The following is an 18,973-nucleotide window of genomic DNA, read 5'->3' on the forward strand; positions in this document are numbered from 1 at the left end:
CCGCACGGCTCGAACGCGCCAGGGTCGCTGAAGTAGGGTACGCACACGTTGCACGCCGCGTCCCGCAGGGCGAGACGGAACTCGGCGAAATTTCGGCGAACTCCGACCTGCTGAACACGTCGTCGAGGTGATATAGGGTGTCTTCCAGGCATGGCTCTGAGGAAGCTAGCTGTTTAGGGCGACATCCTTTCCACCGGCCGTGAAGGTTGCGTGGCATTGATGGAGGAGCCTTTCGCTGATACGACTTCGAGAACGACACATCTAAGCGTTCGACACGAGATGCAGTCTGAATGTCAATCGCTTCTGGGCCCTCAGCAAATGGCGGAGAACCGCGAGCGAGTGAGCGAGGGGCTGCCATCTCTGCACGGCTCGAATGCGCCAGGGTCGCTGAAGTGCGGTAGGGCGAGACGGAACTCGCCGAAGTTCCGGCGAACTCCGACCTGCTGAACACGTCGTCGAGGTGGTATAGGGTTGAGGAAGCTAGCTGTTTAGGGCGACTTCCTTTCCACCGGCCGTGGAGGTTGAGTGTCATTGATGGAGAAGCCTTGCTCTGATACGACTTCGACAACAAGCACATCTAAGCGTTCGATACGATCGAGACACCGCCTGAATGTCGATCGTTTCTGGGCCCTCGACAAATGGCGGAAAAGCCCGAGAGCGAATGAGCGAGCGTTCTTCCCACGTGATTCTTCCCACAAGCGTCAGCGCGTTTTTTTTTTTTTTTTGAGGAAAGGAAATGGCGCCGTACATGGAGGAAGGAAAGAACTGGCGCCGTATCTGCCACATCTCGGCGGACACCTGAACCGCGCCGTAATGGAAGGGATAAGGGAGGGATTGCGAGAAATAAAGAGGTGGCGTAGCGAGAACTCCGGAATAGTTTCGACCACGTGGGGATCATCTTTAATGTGCACTGACACCAACCAGCATATGGGTGCCTTAATGCTCTCCGCCTCCATCAAAATACGTGTGTCGGTTCTATTTGTCCATTGCACGTGATTTGTCGATTGAGCTGATTGCACGTGCAAGGAAGTTTCGGTTCATTGGAGAGCAATCTTTTTGCATAGTTCTGCGGCAGTTTTGAACTTGCTGTATGGAGACTTAAAGGCACACAGCGTTAAAAAAAATTGATATAGGTCTGTAAGTATCAGTAAAATACCGCGTTCAGTTGACAAAGACGCTACGTATACTTCCACTGAAAACACAGCTTTAAATATAAAAAGCTAGAAAAACTGTCCAGTAAGAGTGCCGTACAAATGATAGCAGCAGCTGTGCCCTGACTGACGGCTGTTGGAAGATATCTGCTTTTAAGAGGTGGTTAATTTCCAGTGCAGGGCTTGAGCTTGAGAGATGATCTGTGGTTGTCAAGGATGCTGTAATAAAATACGTCAGTAGTAATGCCATAATTAGGTTGTCACTTGACAAAATTTCCGGTTTCTCCGTTTCAAATTCCCTCATTGTTCGAGACAGCTAGTTCCGTGTCTTGCGATGTCGTCAAAACATTCCCATTTTATAGATATTAGCCTACCCTTAATTTGTATCGGGATGGTGATATGTTTCACCTACCCATTTCTTCCTAGCATGCTGATTAACTGCCAATTTTCATCTCGTTTCTAAACTACTCTATTTACCTTCTGCATCAGTCCTCTTGTCGTCTCTTATTTGCTTCTTGAAAATTGACCATGTCCTTGTCTATTCTGAAACTCTAGGGTTTCACAGATACCTGCAACGGCATAGTGCACTGAGCTTTGCAGGGTATCGTACTGGATAAGAATATGTTCTATCATTTCTCTGCCTTGCATGCAGCAACAGCAAATGTCATCTGTTGTGTCAAATTGTTGACGGTAACACTTCGTCCTCAAGCACCCAGCCCTGGCCTCGAAAAATATGCCACTCCCTTTGGGAATTTTCAAAAGGTTTTCCCTTTTAATCTCAGATTTAGCCACCAAACACAGCTCCAACATCGATCGGCTTGTCCGGCATTTTCTTTTGCAAGTTAGTATTAATGTGAAAGCAATACTAGTCCCCCTAGAAAAAAAGCCGGTAGCATCTGTGTGCATATCTGCAAACAGTACATAAAGTTCCAGTAATGGCAAGAAAAATAGGGTGACGTCATCAAAGGCTGTGTGACACATAGCAAGCTGAGCATTGATTCAGATAATCCTCTACATGTTGTTAGTCGTTGTGTGTCGTGTATGTTCTCCCTCTGTCTTCGTCTCTTGAGTGCACCGCTGTTTTTCAACGATCATGAACCAACTATCTCGTCAAAAAGTGCTGCCCGAATATATTCACAACTGGCCGACCTCCGTGCGTTGCCAGTTTTACCGTCATTGGCTCCTAAATTGTAACGCAACCATTTGTCGTACAGTGTTCCATGCGGTGTCATACCATCTCACGTACATAGTATTCTAATTTTTTGTCATCTGTGCTTGTTCCACTTCCCTCAATAATGCCCGCAGGGCCATGAGGGTATTTGAAATAAATAATTAAAATAAACATGTACTAGTCAAGTTGGAGTCTAGCTTGAAATAGAGATTCGAACCGATGACATATACACCTTCAATTATGTATGACTCCAAAGACTTTCATATCAAAATTGTGATGCAACCATTCTTTGTACATCGTTCCGGGTGGCGTCATATGCACGCGGGCGTGTGTGTGGGTGCCCCAAACAACCATGCATCAACGTCTTGCGTCCACGGCATGCAAAGACAGCCAACCTCATAGCCGTGCAGCAAGTGGGTCCGAATGTTTGCAGACTGGTGCACAAGCAATGCGCAAATGCAAACTCGTAGAAAACAACTTTATTTATTTATTTATTTCCAAATACTGTTAGCCCTTGAGGGGCTGTTACAGGGTGGGAATGGTATTGTCAGTCAGTACAACACAGTTCTAGCTCTTTTACAAGTTTCAAGTGAACAAGTTTTGTTGAAAATACGTGTCGGTCAAGGTTATTCCATTCTATAACTGTTTTAGGCAGAAACGAAAACTTAACTTTAATACATGTACACCCAATACGAGTAAACAATGTCGGGTCATCTCTACCCATGTTCACAGAACTTTCTGTCATGCTGAGCTTGGTAGTCGAGGTCCGGCGTCTGTGTACATTCTAGTGCTGCCACGTCACTTCGCATGGTCTGCACGGCGCGTCCCACGCGTCACTGCCGATCGCTAGACGAATTGTCAACCCTGCGCAGCTTAGGCCCATCTGATCTGATGAAAATGTGTTAGCTGCATGCCTAGCTCCAAAGCTGAAAAAATTGTAGAATTCACATTTTCTGCGGCGTTGGTCGCGAGAAGGAACAGGTAAGAGTATGTCTTTTCTAACAGAGAGCAACCAAATGTTCATACCCGTGCTGGCGACAAAGAATGAGCAATAATATTGCAGTGACGAAAGAGAAATCAACAGCATTTTAATATGTGTGGTGCCACGCTACGCCAAAGGCCAAGCATAGGAGGAATGATCTTAGTCAAATTAAGGAAATCCAAGAGGTAGAAATTAATGCACTGCAGAACTTTCCATTACGGCGCTTTACATAGCCGAGCACCAACCAGCGTTGGGATGTTAAACCTCCCATAACCACCATTACCTACTCTCTTGGTAATATTTCATAGGCATTGCTCTTTCACTAGTGAGTTCCATTACAAGAAGCTAGTGTGAGTGCCTCATCTGTAGAATCATGTAGAATCACTCAGAAAAACTAGATTTAGCTTCATCCATGAACGCCGAGTGCCGAGCGTATGATTAGAGGTCAGTTTAACAAGGCAACATAATTATGACGCTGCGGGTGCATAAAGTGAACTTTGATGTCTAAAAGTGAGAAAAAATAATTTGAATGTCAGCCCAGTGAGCACTCCTTGCAACTTCAGCACTTTATTTTTAGTGATTCCAATCGATACACTGTCTCGCAATTTGCAAGTAAAGGTGAAAACAGCATGCTGCAAGGATACACAGGACAGGAGTCACATGATGGACAACCATCAAGAAGATATTTCAGCAAACAATGAGATGGGAGTCTAGCGGCCGTAAAGCACTGTATTCCTCGCATATTAGCTCGTGTGCAGCTTGATACATGTGCGTACTATACCAGTACATCATGCCTAATACCACATAACAGACCACTGGAAAACAACAAAATCAATGATATAAAGTTTAGATCACTAAAAGTCTTCATCGCAATGTTTTATATTAAAAATAACACATTTATTTAAAGCCAGATGCAACATCGAAAGTATAGCTTCAACGTGTTGGAGTTGTAATAAAAAAAAAAACTCTTTATTCCCCTCCTTTCTTCCAGTGGGGTTGTGCACCGCATGTTGAGCAGTGTCTTATCCGAAAACAACGCCGCAAGCTGAGGGCATGATATATGGAACTTAGGTGAGGTGCCTTTGAAAGCTTTCAAGGTACGAAATTGTTGCTGAAAGAGCTAAATCTGGTGGAGTATAAAGGTGCAAGGCTTTTACAGTGGGCCGTTAGAATGCATAGTTTGAATTGCTCCTTGAAGATAAGAAAGAAAAAGCTAAGCTGTCTTTGCCAAGGCTGGCGAATATTGTGAGTAGCACTGCCAAATGCGTCCTTTACATCTAATCCCACTATCGTTTGGAGCAGCGTTGTCACTCAGGTGTGGTACAGGGAGAAACGCGAACAGAGCGGAGCCTAGGTGCTCCACTTTTCGCCTTTATTTTCATCATGCTTTTACCTCGATGATAGCAGAAAGGCGCTAGAGTCATCTGTTATGCATTCTAGGATGACTTTATCTTACCACCCAACTAAAAGCACGATCAAAATAAATTCTGACAGCAGAGCGTATAGGCGCCGCATTGTTCATGTTTCTTTCCATCTCGATAGTACACCTAGACACATCTTGAGTGGCTGAGAGCTGATGGCCATTTTCAAGGTGCCACTTCAGGCGTGCATGTGAAGGTAATCCTTCTGTCAAAAACCGGCTTTTGGTATAGCTACTGATAATGAGGCCAAGCCAGCTTTAGAAACTCTGCTCTAATTGATTAGACCTAGGTTATCACAGAAGGAACATTTACTGTTAAATAAATTCTGGGGACCAAATGAAAGCAAACTTTTGCATCTCAATATTTTACAAAGATCATCTTTTTCTCATTGCAAAAACTAGCGAATTCTTTTTCACCTTCAGTTCGCAAGGAAAGCAAATAACTACAAGCTGTCAAATCAGACCGACCCCCACCTTTCTGCCAAGATGAAACAAGAAAACACAACGCTTTTCTTTTGTGATAGTAAATTCAATAATAATAACTTCTAAATAAGCTAAAAATAGAATTATATGCATACTGACTTGTTGTATGCTGAAAAAGCAGGTAATCAGATAATGCACCCAAAATTTTAATAGCTCTTATAAATTAGCTCTGTGGTGCTAATTGTGGTGGGGCCCCAGAAAAGGCCGAATAATCAAACATCTCCAAACAGGTTAGGGGTTGGGATTTTTTCTCGGCGAATGTATTTGACATTCCTTCTCCTACAGTTGCAACTCAAACTGCATCTGGTGCTGCAGCAGGTACTGGTTTGACTCATAATGACTCTGACTTGATTGAAAAACATGTTGATGATGTTCTTGGTTATTTCAGATTGCTGCATTAAGACATGCTTGATCTAGATGCTGTCTAGCAAAATAATACCTTGCTTACCTGCTTTCTACACGGTTCAGATACTTAGTCATATTACCAAGCACACACAAAAGAATCGAGTAATTATGCCCTTTCGTTGTTTCAAGCATCATAGTATTCATCATCATCATCATCCTGACAACGCCCACTGCAGGGCAACGTAACAAAAAATGAGTGCGGTTAACACCACCAGATGCGCTTGGGCATGCCATTTCTCATGTGCACCTTCAATGGCTTGCCTCTGCAAAACTCATTTCACTGCACATAAAAGCACCTGTTGGTTCCACAAGCTAAGCAAGAGGGTGCAGTTCATTTGCTTTCTTTTTCAGAGAAACCATCTGCTTTTAGAGTATAATGAAGGTGAGACCAACCAAGGCACGTGGTAGATGGCAAGTGGCACTGCAAATGATGACGGCACGAAAGTTAGGAAGGAGCAAATAAGAACCAACACTCCAAAATTTCAGAATATCCTAGAAGCTATTTCAATGAAAACTGTTTACAGGCTCACAGTAATAGTTGTAATGCAATAATGATCGTGTACTTAATGTACAAATTTTCATCATTTACTGCAGCTATGTTCCACAATAATTGGTGAGAAAGAAAGACCTTTTGCAAAGAAAATAGCCCCAGTAGTCTTCAAATGCTGCATCAGTAGAAATCTATCCACTGCTTGTGCCTATGCTGACTCCTACTGTGCGCAATTATCTGTGTGCAATAAAACATATTTCAGTGTGCTGCTTTTAGCCGAGGAAAAAATTCAGTGACTGCTGGAAAAAAAAAAGTCCCTGAATTGAACTCCAAAAAAATTGAAATCGAAAACAAGTATGATGCGTGAGGTTTGTAGCCTCAAAGCTGATTGTGGGCTATGAGGAATGTTCTAGTGATGGGTTACAGATTAATCTTGCTCGCCAGGGATCCCCTAGCATGGACTGATATTGCACAGAACATGTGCATTTTTATAGTTTGTCTGCATCTGAATATAAGCACACAGCTGGAATTTGATTCCACTATAGCGTGACCTCAGCAGCTGAATGCCAGATCCACTGCACCTCTGCAGTGAGTGATTACCACACATATTAAAAGGGTGTAATGGGTCATCCCATGTCAAGTGATCCAGTGTTTCCTCAATCATCAAGATTTTGTTGAAAAAAAGATCTTTTGCTCCCCACTCTTAAACATTATCCTTAACAGCTTAATATTTCTATGAAAATTATTTTCACGCCTTGACAGCACTTCTTTTTGCCGATTTAAACAATAATGATTGTAATGAACAATAAGCACTTCTTTTATCAAATGGAAAGAATAGTGGTTAGAGTGAAGAATACTTTTTTCTTGAAGTGGTATATATAGTTGAAGCTTATAATGGTGCTTAAAGAAGGACAGAGGATTCTGTAGACTGTTGGAAAACATTTCGTTTGGAATTTCCTCATGGCCCAGGAAATGCTATAGGATTGTGAAATCATTAAAAAGGCAAAAGTACAAAGACAGACACAAAAGCACACTCTGTGTCTGTCTTTTTGTTGTCGTCTTTAGAGCACCTTCCGATCCTATAATGCATAACAAGCTAGTCCAAATGCTGCCGCTTCAGGAAATATGGCGCACAAAAAACAAGAAAACTTCTGGAATTTAATTTTCTTTTCTTTTTTTGTAAAGAACTCAAGCAGAAATGAATATGTTTCATATATAGCATTATAGTCGACCGTAAAAGAGACAACAAAAAGACCTTGCTTATGGGTGATAATAACTGACATGGTCTTGAGGAATATACTTGTGAACACACAAACTTTAGCGAAAACATCCAATTAGAAGAGCAGGAAGCTCGATCCCCTTAGTGGCCCAAGCAACCATTATACAATAAATACTATTAAAGCTTTGCCACTGCTCGACAAATTAAGAAAGTTTCAAAAGTATATTATTTTTTTAATGCTAGATAACATTTTTAGAAATTTTGTGGCAACACTGCTACACCAGGGCACACAGGAAGCAGAAGGCACTGCAGAGATTGCAGACTAGAGTCGACAGAGACGCTCATCGTATGCATCCTATTTGAAGCTTGAAACTAGACGATAAACAAATCATAGCCTTTGTTGCATCTATATTTCGTTAAGAGTATGTGGTTTTGCATCATGTTTCCTATAAATGAATGGTAAGGCAACTTCACTAATGTTCTTGGAAAGCCAGGGTGGATATGCATTCCTTGTACATGCTTGCACTGCACATGCCATGTCCTATAGGTAAATAAAGATGTGCAAAATGTAAGTTTATAATAATCTGCTCTGGAACTGAAGCTAATTGTCATCTACTCATTGCAGAGGAAGATTTATCTCGGGAGGATCTCTTTAAAAGTGACGTGCTGAATGCATAGGGTACTATGCTTTAGGCTGGGCCTAACCGCAAACATCCTAGAATGCATACAGGGGATGTACAGCTTTTGGCAAAACTAAAGAGCTAAAGGGGTTTGGTTATAAGCCCAGAGTGTGGCTTTTGTAGCATTCGTGGATGTCCTAACCTGTAGAGTGGTAAGGATGACAGTTTCTATCACTTTAAAGAGATCTGGAACTCTTGCAATGCACAATAAGCCGCACAACATGGCCAAGAAGAAAACCCTGTGGGCTCTTTGCTTTTGCCAAAAGCTGTAGGAGTAATACTACCTTTCCGTTAGCCCTTTTCACGTGGCACAGTTCTAGTGTGCACTCAGACTGAAACATTAGTTGTGCCTTTCATTTCCTGTCCTCAAAGCCTTCTCCTCCTTTCTAGTGAGCTCACCAAGCAGCGTTACGCTTTTTTTATTTATGCACAATATTTTGTTACAGCCATTTTTGTGATAACACAGTTCAAGTATGCAAAACCTAATTCTCGATATTTTTAATTATCGCTATGTTATCCAGTCAATGCACGAAATAAAAATGCTTTCATACACTACGGTAGCAATAATATTTCAATGTGCCCAGCCAAAATCGCACATACAGAAGGCAGTTTTTTCAGATATATCATGTTGAAGTGCACCTGCCATAGCATATATAGATCCACACTTTGACAGCAAACTCTGACTACGGATCCCGCAACATCATGTTGCTGCTGAAGCAGAGAGCGCTGATGCCGGCATTGCCTGCTGTTCACAGCATCTAGCTAGCCATCTCCTGAACCCCATGGCTTATCAGGCACAAAAAGCATTGTACATCTTCCCTGAAAGCAGTCAAACAAAAGAAGAGACATACTCCATCCAGCAGTGAAGCTGTGTCACAGGACGAACACAATTAAGGCAAACTTTAGAGACTACAATGCACAGCCTAAACTGTTTACACGATGTCAACTCTGAGGAGGTACAAAACAAAATAATCTGCTTCTGTGTCAAAACCGTTTACATGTAAACTCTGAAGCGGCACAAAAAAAATGATCTTCTCAAGACAGGCTTCAGAAAACATGGCCACTCTAAACAGTTACCATTCATACAGTGAAATTATTATTTTTTTTTGGGGGGGGGGGGGTTTGTACTTGTACAAAAGCCAAAAGCCTTTTTGTACTTTGTACTTGTACTATTTTGGGGGGATTTTTGTAAGCTAAGTCTATGCGGCAGAAAAGTGCGACTGTCCTGTACTATCAATGTTACACTGCCACAAACACTGCCATAGCTGCTGCAACTGCTTGACATCTAGCAATTATGGAAAGAATATTTCAGCTAGAGAGAAGAGCACAAAAAAAAATGCAATCATTAATTGAAAACAGGCTTTTTGTGAAAGCCTGAAGGCAAATGAACTAACACATGATCTGCTGCCAAAAAAAAAACTATGGTGGTGCATGAACAGAATGAAGAATTCACTGGGAAGATCTGTGCACATAGTATCATATATATTCTGTTGTAATACAGTGGCACAAAGGCCTTAGCAAACACGGCCCGAGCATGAATATCTCAGTGCTAACTAAAAGTTAAATCTTACTATCATTGCAACAAAAATGGAGCCAATCTGACGTTTGCAGAGGTCACACTGCCACTTGCACGCTCCCAGAAAACTTGAATAAATAATGCTTTGATTGCTTTTATCTTATATTCCCATATAACAATGATGTTGACATGTGGACAAACATCTCACTTCCTTTTATCCATAGCCACATGGTACATGACGTATATTTTCACACCATACACTACCTCATAACAGAAAAGTGAGTTAAATTAATCGGTGATGTCTTTAGGCTGAAAATTGCACAAAGTCAGATTACACACAGCCACAGTGAGTCGATTAAACTCTCTACTACAAGCCCAACAACATGCATGATTACAGTGTTTGATGGCTCACTAGATGACATACTCAGATGACCCAGTTTCTGAGGTCACCAAGATGTCAGCCAACAAAAAGTCACAAACCCAGAATCCCTTCAAGTTGAGCAGCCAAGAACTTTCACTTGAGGGGCAGTTGCAGCTGGTTCAAAGTCAGGGAGGCATGCTCGGGAAGAACTACATCTGCACAGCCACCACATGTTTTGAGTTATTCTTCTTCCACTAGGCGCGAATGTACTCAGCTGGTGGGCCGCAAATGCATGCAGAAATGATTTTAGAGGACAGCACATCACCCTGATTATGACTAACTAACAGAGAACCGCATAGAGACAGTTAAAGATAATATTAAAGAAAGGGACTCACTTGCAAGCAAAAGTAGGCATTCCCCTTCTATTTGTTCAGCAGACCTAAAAAATTCCGCTCACTTCCACTGCACAGCTTGCTTGTGCTGCTACCACTCCTTAGGCTTCTTTGCACAAAGCCTGCAATGCAACAGAGAATCTGAGCTTGAACACGAGTGTCCTTTCACATGCTAACACTGTGCCCTGAGCAATATATCTTTTCTGATCTATAACACACAACGGAACCAGAAAAGAGAATCAGAAGGCTGAAACACCAAACATAGGCTCTTACACTGAAAACATCTTGGCAAGCATCGTTTTAATGCTTAACCCTTTGCAGGACAGCAAGACTCATGTTGTATCGCTTGCCTCACATGCCAATTAGCAAACTCACAACACTGCACCTAGCGTATTAAAAATTTAAGCATATGCCAAAGAAACTTGACGTCTTCAATGAGGCATGACTGGGAAGCATGTCAGTGAAGCATGTGTTTCACATTTGAACCACCTTTCTTTGCCTTGTCCTCATCCTAGTAAAAACCCGCACTAATTCAATTTGAAAAGCAAATGCTTTAGTTGCATAGCATTTGTGTAACAGAATGTCCAGCATAGGAAAACAAGTGTCAAATTAGAATTTTTGACTTCACGCTTTTCATGCACAGGTTCAGCACGAAAGAAAATTTTCGTTCAGGTTCCAACTGCTTCTAGTCGGTTCAAACCAATTCAGGACCGTGGAGAATTTATGAACATCATAATCATCATCATCATCAGCCTGACTACACCCACTGCAGGGCAAAGGCCTCTCCCATGTCTCTCCAAACATAGTGGTGTGTTTTATGCAACTTTCTTGATGGTTTGTTTTCTTTTCAGGTGACATTAGTATGCAAACTAAAGGAGACAGCAATATATTGCAACTAGGCCCACTCGAATTTACTGCCCATGAAAAAAAAGCTAAGGACAAATTTTGCACAAATTTTTAGCTAGCCATCTATACGCCTTTGCATATTTCAAATTTGCACAGAAATTTTTTTCGTTCATTTCTCAGTTAATTTGCATCCCACAGTATACTCTCATGTGGCTTTTGAATCATAATGGTGAGGATAAGACTTGTATCGCACAATTAATAATGTGAGATGGGAATCAGATACTGAGACAAACAAAATAATGTGCTATGCTCTTAACGGAGACATTTCACCAAATAGTCAACAAAAGATACTCCTTTTTTCTCTGCACAAAGGAAATTTCCAGTCACTAAATAAAACCCAAGGGGCTTCCCTCAGTCTTATCAGCATGTAATAATAAGATCTAATCAGTAAAATTGCCAAATCTAGGTATAATAATGATTTGCTATACCAACAAATTTTACTTTAAATTCAGGGTATTCGGCAAATTTTCGGAAACCGAGAAGTAAATGCTGCATTTTATGCGAAAAGTATAAAAGAGAAAGTGATGGGATGTGAACGTGCAGACATAATGTATTCTGCAGAGGCCTTCTAGCATGAATAGTACCTTTCACATACAGCCGAGCCTTTTTATTCGCATTGTTCACTCAACTTTCACTTCAGATGTGAAGTATAGTTAAATGTAAAAAAAAAAACAAAGAAAGAAATTTGGCAATTGCTTAAGATGTTCTTTCCCACGAGAATAAAACAGCTTGGACATTCCAGATACTCACAAACAGGTCTTTATGCTGAACGCATTGGAATGGGAAAACTTTCCACCGTGTAGATGCAATGCCACATGCCTTTGAGCATACTGAAAGCATGGAAGATTGCTAACATCATATTCACCCATGAGGAAGAGGATGTTCAAGACATTCAAATTTACAGGTGGCTTACCTTACTGGTCATTGCTGACAAAGCATTAAGTAATTGATAACACAATAGCACCAGTTTAAGGGCCATCAAGAAAAAAAGCAGCTAGGTTTCTGGAAAGCTTATGGCTAAAGGTACGTCGGACAGACCGAGCTGGCTCATTTTTTTCCCGGGCACGTCGGGCGGAGCCAATCAGTGTTTTCAAAGTTTGGTTTTCGATTCTCGCTTGTCTGGATTTTGTCCTCGCTGCACTTGTTTGGATTATCACCTACAAGCATTCAATAATGCTTACCCACTGTCCGTATTGGGACGAGTAGTGTTCGGTGTGCATACTTCGAGTGCACCAGCGATGAACTTTCATGTGAAAAACAAAGTTGTGAGCAAGGTGCTTGCCTCATCTTTCCTGAAAAATGTCCAAATTCCCTAGAAGTAAATGGTATATGCTTCTGGGATTCCGGTTGTTCCAGCCCTCATGCAATCTGGAGAAGGAAGTCCATTTCGGCACATTCTCAGGCCTCGTTTTTCCCAGAGTACAATCACAGGCATCAAATTACTCGAAGCATACTGTTGCTTTTGCCATGGCTGTGAGCCAGAATCTAAAAGTTTAAAAGATGAACATTTTATTTGCCAGTAAGTAAGAGCTAGCATGACATTTGTTATGTCACATTAGAGACAGGTGCTGTGTGCAGGATATGGATGTTCTATCCCCAGCAAGTACACTGCGGCTCATCACAGGCCTGCGCTGAATTACCTCCAGAAAAATGCTAGTGACAGATTGATTAAACTACGAGCAGATCAAGGTGACAGGTTACAAGACTGTTTACTATGCCAGAGTGTGAAGGCACCGACTGAGTACACAGGTCTACTGCCGCCATCACTTGAATGCAACATGATAGCAGTGCTCCCAGCACACAACCGGGAATCAAGAAACCCATTTGACGGAATACTGCGAGTATTTCGCTGCATCTGTAAGTGTCGCCTGAGGAGAGGACGAGCTAGATATACGCCGCAACAACTAAGCGACAGGCGTGTTGGAAGAGGGTCTCTCTTTGCAGCTCCTCGAAAGTCTCTATTGTGGCCATGCAAAACTTTCATACACTTGACGGAAACGGCGCACATCATATACTTTGCAAGCGACTTAAGCATGGACCTGCTCTGATTTCTGCCATACCTTTAAAGGAAATGAGCTGGTTACATTGTATGAATCTTCAGAAGCTTCGTTCCGGGAAATGTACCCAGAATTAAACCATATTCACGCCACCAATAAGATCACAGAGAAAGGTGCTCAATATATCCTGCCCCTGTACACAGCTTTCATAGATTACAAGAAAATATTTGATTTGGTGGAAACAAGCAGCCATATCGGCACTGCACAGCCATTGTGTGGGAGAGGATATGAAGGTGATGGTATGTAAGTGGCCGTGGTTCTTCAGAGTAAAAGTTACTGAATGCCAATTATTGAGGGTGTCAGGCAAAGTGACACAATTTCCACTGCCATTCTTCACTGCCACTGCCATTCCTCAAGTGTTTATAACAGGTCTGAACACGGATATCTTGGAAAATTTTCGAGATTGAGAGTAATGTATACCCTTATGGTATCCGCCAATTTGCTCATGCAGAAAATCTTGCTGCAGTCACACCTCTTCTTCAATCATCAACGCTGTTTTATTACATACACAAATATATGCATCATATCCCAACAAACGCAAATCATCATATTTTCGCACAGTCAGAAATTGCACATACGGCGAGTGTTCTCGCCTCAAGCCTGCTGCCGTTAAAGTGCTGCAGGTGCATGCTATATACAAATCGAGTCCGTATTCCCCACGGCAACTCCTGCTTCGTGCGGGAAATCCGAAGAAGGCCCGGATGCAGTCTTCTTCCAGCAGGGGCTCCCACTTATCGCACCGTTCGAATGCGCAACGATCTCTAAAGCGCCGCGAACTCTAGAACGTTCCGCTCACGTCCGACCTGCTGAACACGTCGTCGAGCTGGCGAAAAGCCAAGATCGAGGTAGTATGTACACTACCACCAGGGGCTGCCATCTGCCGCACGGCTCGAACGCGCCAGGGTCGCTGAAGTAGGGTACGCACACGTTGCACGCCGCGTCCCGCAGGGCGAGACGGAACTCGGCGAAATTTCGGCGAACTCCGACCTGCTGAACACGTCGTCGAGGTGATATAGGGTGTCTTCCAGGCATGGCTCTGAGGAAGCTAGCTGTTTAGGGCGACATCCTTTCCACCGGCCGTGAAGGTTGCGTGGCATTGATGGAGGAGCCTTTCGCTGATACGACTTCGAGAACGACACATCTAAGCGTTCGACACGAGATACAGTCTGAATGTCAATCGCTTCTGGGCCCTCAGCAAATGGCGGAGAACCGCGAGCGAGTGAGCGAGGGGCTGCCATCTCTGCACGGCTCGAATGCGCCAGGGTCGCTGAAGTGCGGTAGGGCGAGACGGAACTCGCCGAAGTTCCGGCGAACTCCGACCTGCTGAACACGTCGTCGAGGTGGTATAGGGTTGAGGAAGCTAGCTGTTTAGGGCGACTTCCTTTCCACCGGCCGTGGAGGTTGAGTGTCATTGATGGAGAAGCCTTGCTCTGATACGACTTCGACAACGAGCACATCTAAGCGTTCGATACGATCGAGACACCGTCTGAATATCGATCGTTTCTGGGCCCTCGGCAAATGGCGGAAAAGCCCGAGAGCGAATGAGCGAGCGTTCTTCCCACGTGATTCTTCCCACAAGCGTCAGCGCGGTTTTTTTTTTTTTTTTTGAGGAAAGGAAATGGCGCCGTACATGGAGGAAGGAAAGAACTGGCGCCGTATCTGCCACATCTCGGCGGACACCTGAACCGCGCCGTAATGGAAGGGATAAGGGAGGGATTGCGAGAAATAAAGAGGTGGCGTAGCGAGAACTCCGGAATAGTTTCGACCACGTGGGGATCATCTTTAATGTGCACTGACACCAGCCTTAATGCTCTCCGCCTCCATCAAAATACGTGTGCCGGTTCTATTTGTCCATTGCACGTGATTTGTCGATTGAGCTGATTGCACGTGCAAGGAAGTTTCAGTTCATCGGAGAGCAATCTTTTTGCATAGTTCTGCGGCAGTTTTGAACTTGCTGCATGTAGACTTAAAGGCACACAGCGTTAAAAAAAAATTGATATAGGTCTGTAAGTATCAGTAAAATACCGCGTTCAGTTGACAAAGACGCTACGTATACTTCCACTGAAAACACAGCTTTAAATATAAAAAGCTAGAAAAACTGTCCAGTAAGAGTGCCGTACGAATGATAGCAGCAGCTGTGCCCTGACTGACGGCTGTTGGAAGATATCTGCTTTTAAGAGGTGGTTAATTTCCAGTGCAGGCCTTGAGCTTGAGAGATGATCTGTGGTTGTCAAGGATGCTGTAATAAAATACGTCAGTAGTAATGCCATAATTAGGTTGTCACTTGACAAAAAATTTCCGGTTTCTCCGTTTCAAATTCCCTCATTGTTCGAGACAGCTAGTTCCGTGTCTTGCGATGTCGTCAAAACATTCCCATTTTATAGATATTAGCCTACCCTTAATTTGTATCGGGATGGTGATATGTTTCACCTACCCATTTATTCCTAGCATGCTGATTAACTGCCAATTTTCATCTCGTTTCTAAACTACTCTATTTACCTTCTGCATCAGTCCTCTTGTCGTCTCTTATTTGCTTCTTGAAAATTGACCATGTCCTTGTCTATTCTGAAACTCTAGGGTTTCACAGATACCTGCAACAGCATAGTGCACTGAGCTTTGCAGGGTATCGTACTGGATAAGAATATGTTCTATCATTTCTCTGCCTTGCATGCAGCAACAGCAAATGTCATCTGTTGTGTCAAATTGTTGACGGTAACACTTCGTCCTCAAGCACCCAGCCCTGGCCTCGAAAAATAAGCCACTCCCTTTGGGAATTTTCAAAAGGTTTTCCCTTTTAATCTCAGATTTAGCCACCAAACACAGCTCCAACATCGATCGGCTTGTCCGGCATTTTCTTTTGCAAGTAAGTATTAATGTGAAAGCAATACTAGTCCCCCTAGAAAAAAAGCCGGTAGCATCTGTGTGCATATCTGCAAACAGTACATAAAGTTCCAGTAATGGCAAGAAAAATAGGGTGACGTCATCAAAGGCTGTGTGACACATAGCAAGCTGAGCATTGATTCAGATAATCCTCTACATGTTGTTCGTCGTTGTGTGTCGTGTATGTTCTCCCTCTGTCTTCGTCTCTTGAGTGCACCGCTGTTTTTCAAAGATCATGAACCAACTATCTTGTCAAAAAGTGCTGCCCGAATATATTCACTACTGGCCGACCTCCGTGCGGTGCCAGTTTTACCGTCATTGGCTCCTAAATTGTAAAGCAACCGTTTGTCGTACAGTGTTCCATGCGGTGTCATACCATCTCACGTACATAGTATTCTAATTTTTTGTCATCTGTGCTTGTTCCACTTCCCTCAATAATGCCCGCAGGGCCATGAGGGTATTTGAAATAAATAATTAAAATAAACATGTACTAGTCAAGTTGGAGTCTAGCTTGAAATAGAGATTCGAACCGATGACATATACACCTTCAATTATGTATGACTCCAAAGACTTTCATATCAAAATTGTGATGCAACCATTCTTTGTACATCGTTCCGGGTGGCGTCATATGCACGCGGGCGTGTGTGTGGGTGCCCCAAACAACCATGCATCAACGTCTTGCGTCCACGGCATGCAAAGACAGCCAACCTCATAGCCGTGCAGCAAGTGGGTCCGAATGTTTGCAGACTGGTGCACAAGCAATGCGCAAATGCAAACTCGTAGAAAACAACTTTATTTATTTATTTATTTCCAAATACTGTTAGCCCTTGAGGGGCTGTTACAGGGTGGGAATGGTATTGTCAGTCAGTACAACACAGTTCTAGCTCTTTTACAAGTTTCAAGTGAACAAGTTTTGTTGAATATACGTGTCGGTCAAGGTTATTCCATTCTATAACTGTTTTAGGCAGAAACAAAAACTTAACTTTAATACATGTACACACAATACGAGTAAACAATGTCGGGTCATCTCTGCCCATGTTCTCAGAACTTTCTGTCATGCTGAGCTTGGTAGTCGAGGTCCGGCGTCTGTGTACATTCTGGTGCCGCCACGTCACTTCGCATGGTCTGCACGGCGCGTCCCACGCGTCACTGCCGATTGCTAGACGAATTGTCAACCCTGCGCAGCTTAGGCCCATCTGATCTGATGAAAATCAGTGAGCTGCATGCCTAGCTCGAAAGCTGAAAAAATTGTAGAATTCGCATTTTCTGCGGCGTTGGTCGCGAGAAGGAACAGGTAAGAGTATGTCTTTTCTAACAGAGAGCAACCAAATGTTCATACCCGTGCTGGCGACAAAGAATGAGCAATAATATTGCAGTGACGAAAGAGAAATCAACAGCATTTTAATATGTGTGGTGCCACGCTATGCCAAAGGCCAAGCATAGGAGGAATGATCTTAGTCAAATTAAGGAAATCCAAGAGGTAGAAATTAATGCACTGCAGAACTTTCCATAACGGCGCTTTACATAGCCGAGCACCAACCAGAGTTGGGATGTTAAACCTCACATAACCACCATTACCTACTCTCTTGGTAATATTTCATAGGCATTGCTCTTTCACTAGTGAGTTCCATTACAAGAAGCTAGTGTGAGTGCCTCATCTGTAGAATCATGTAGAATCACTGAGAAAAACTAGATTTAGCTTCATCCATGAACGCCGAGTGCCGAGCGTATGAGGTCAGTTTAACAAGGCAACATAATTATGACACTGCGGGTGCATGAAGTGAACTTTGATGTCTAAAAGTGAGAAAAAATAATTTGAATGTCAGCCCAGTGAGCACTCCTTGCAACTTCAGCACTTTATTTTTAGCCATTCCAATCGATACACTGTCTCGCAATTTGCAAGTAAAGGTGAAAACAGCATGCTGCAAGGGTACACAGGACAGGAGTCACATGATGGACAACCATCAAGAAGATATTTCAGCAAACAATGAGATGGGAGTCTAGCGGCCGTAAAGCACTGTATTCCTCGCATATTAGCTCGTGTGCAGCTTGATACATGTGCGTTCTATACCAGTACATCATGCCTAATACCACATAACAGACCACTGGAAAACAACAAAATCAATGATATAAAGTTTAGATCACTAAAAGTCTTCATCGCAATGTTTTATATTAAAAATAACACATTTATTTAAAGCCAGATGCAACATCGAAAGTATAGCTTCAACGTGTTAGTTGTAACAAAAAAAAATCTCTTTATTCCCCTCCTTTCTTCCAGTGGGGTTGTGCACCGCATGTTGAGCAGTGTCTTATCTGAAAACAACGCCGCAAGCTGAGGGCATGATATATGGAACTTAGGTGAGGTGCCTTTGAAAGCTTTCAAGGTACAAAAGTGTTGCTGAAAGAGCTAAACCTGGTGGTGTATAAAGGTGCAAGGCTTTTACAGTGGGCCGTTAGAATGCATAGTTTGAATTGCTCCTTGAAGATAAGAAAGAAAAAGCTAAGCTGTCTTTGCCAAGGCTGCCGAATATTGTGAGTAGCACTGCCAAATGCGTCCTTTACATCTAATCCCACTATCGTTTGGAGCAGCGTTGTCACTGAGGTGCGGTACAGGGAGAAACGCGAACAGAGCGGAGCCTAGGTGCTCCACTTTTCGCCTTTATTTTCATCATGCTTTTACCTCGATGATAGCAGAAAGGCGCTAGAGTCATCTGTTATGCATTCTAGGATGACTTTATCTTACCACCCAACTAAAAGCACGATCAAAATAAATTCTGACAGCAGAGCGTATAGGCGCCGCATTGTTCATGTTTCTTTCCATCTCGATAGTACACCTAGACACATCTTGAGTGGCTGAGAG

General features: G+C 43.0%; 1 long non-coding RNA gene across 2 annotated transcripts; it reads right to left on the minus strand.

The window, feature by feature from the left end:
- Positions 1-2,785: 2,785 nt before the first annotated feature.
- Positions 2,786-14,991, minus strand: LOC149352254 (uncharacterized). 2 transcript variants are annotated; one of them, XR_016290720.1, is made up of 3 exons: positions 11,927-14,808; positions 10,274-10,392; positions 2,786-10,093 (listed from the first exon to the last, which is right to left on the minus strand). It is a non-coding gene; the product is annotated as an uncharacterized LOC149352254 (long non-coding RNA). The 2 variants fall into 2 exon arrangements; XR_016290719.1 differs by having other exon boundaries at positions 2,786-10,392; positions 11,927-14,991.
- Between the last annotated feature and the right edge of the window lie 3,982 nt (positions 14,992-18,973).

Source organism: Amblyomma mixtum, chromosome 3 (assembly GCF_055824585.1).
Source record: "Amblyomma mixtum isolate Tamu chromosome 3, ASM5582458v1, whole genome shotgun sequence".
NCBI lineage: Eukaryota > Metazoa > Arthropoda > Arachnida > Ixodida > Ixodidae > Amblyomma > Amblyomma mixtum.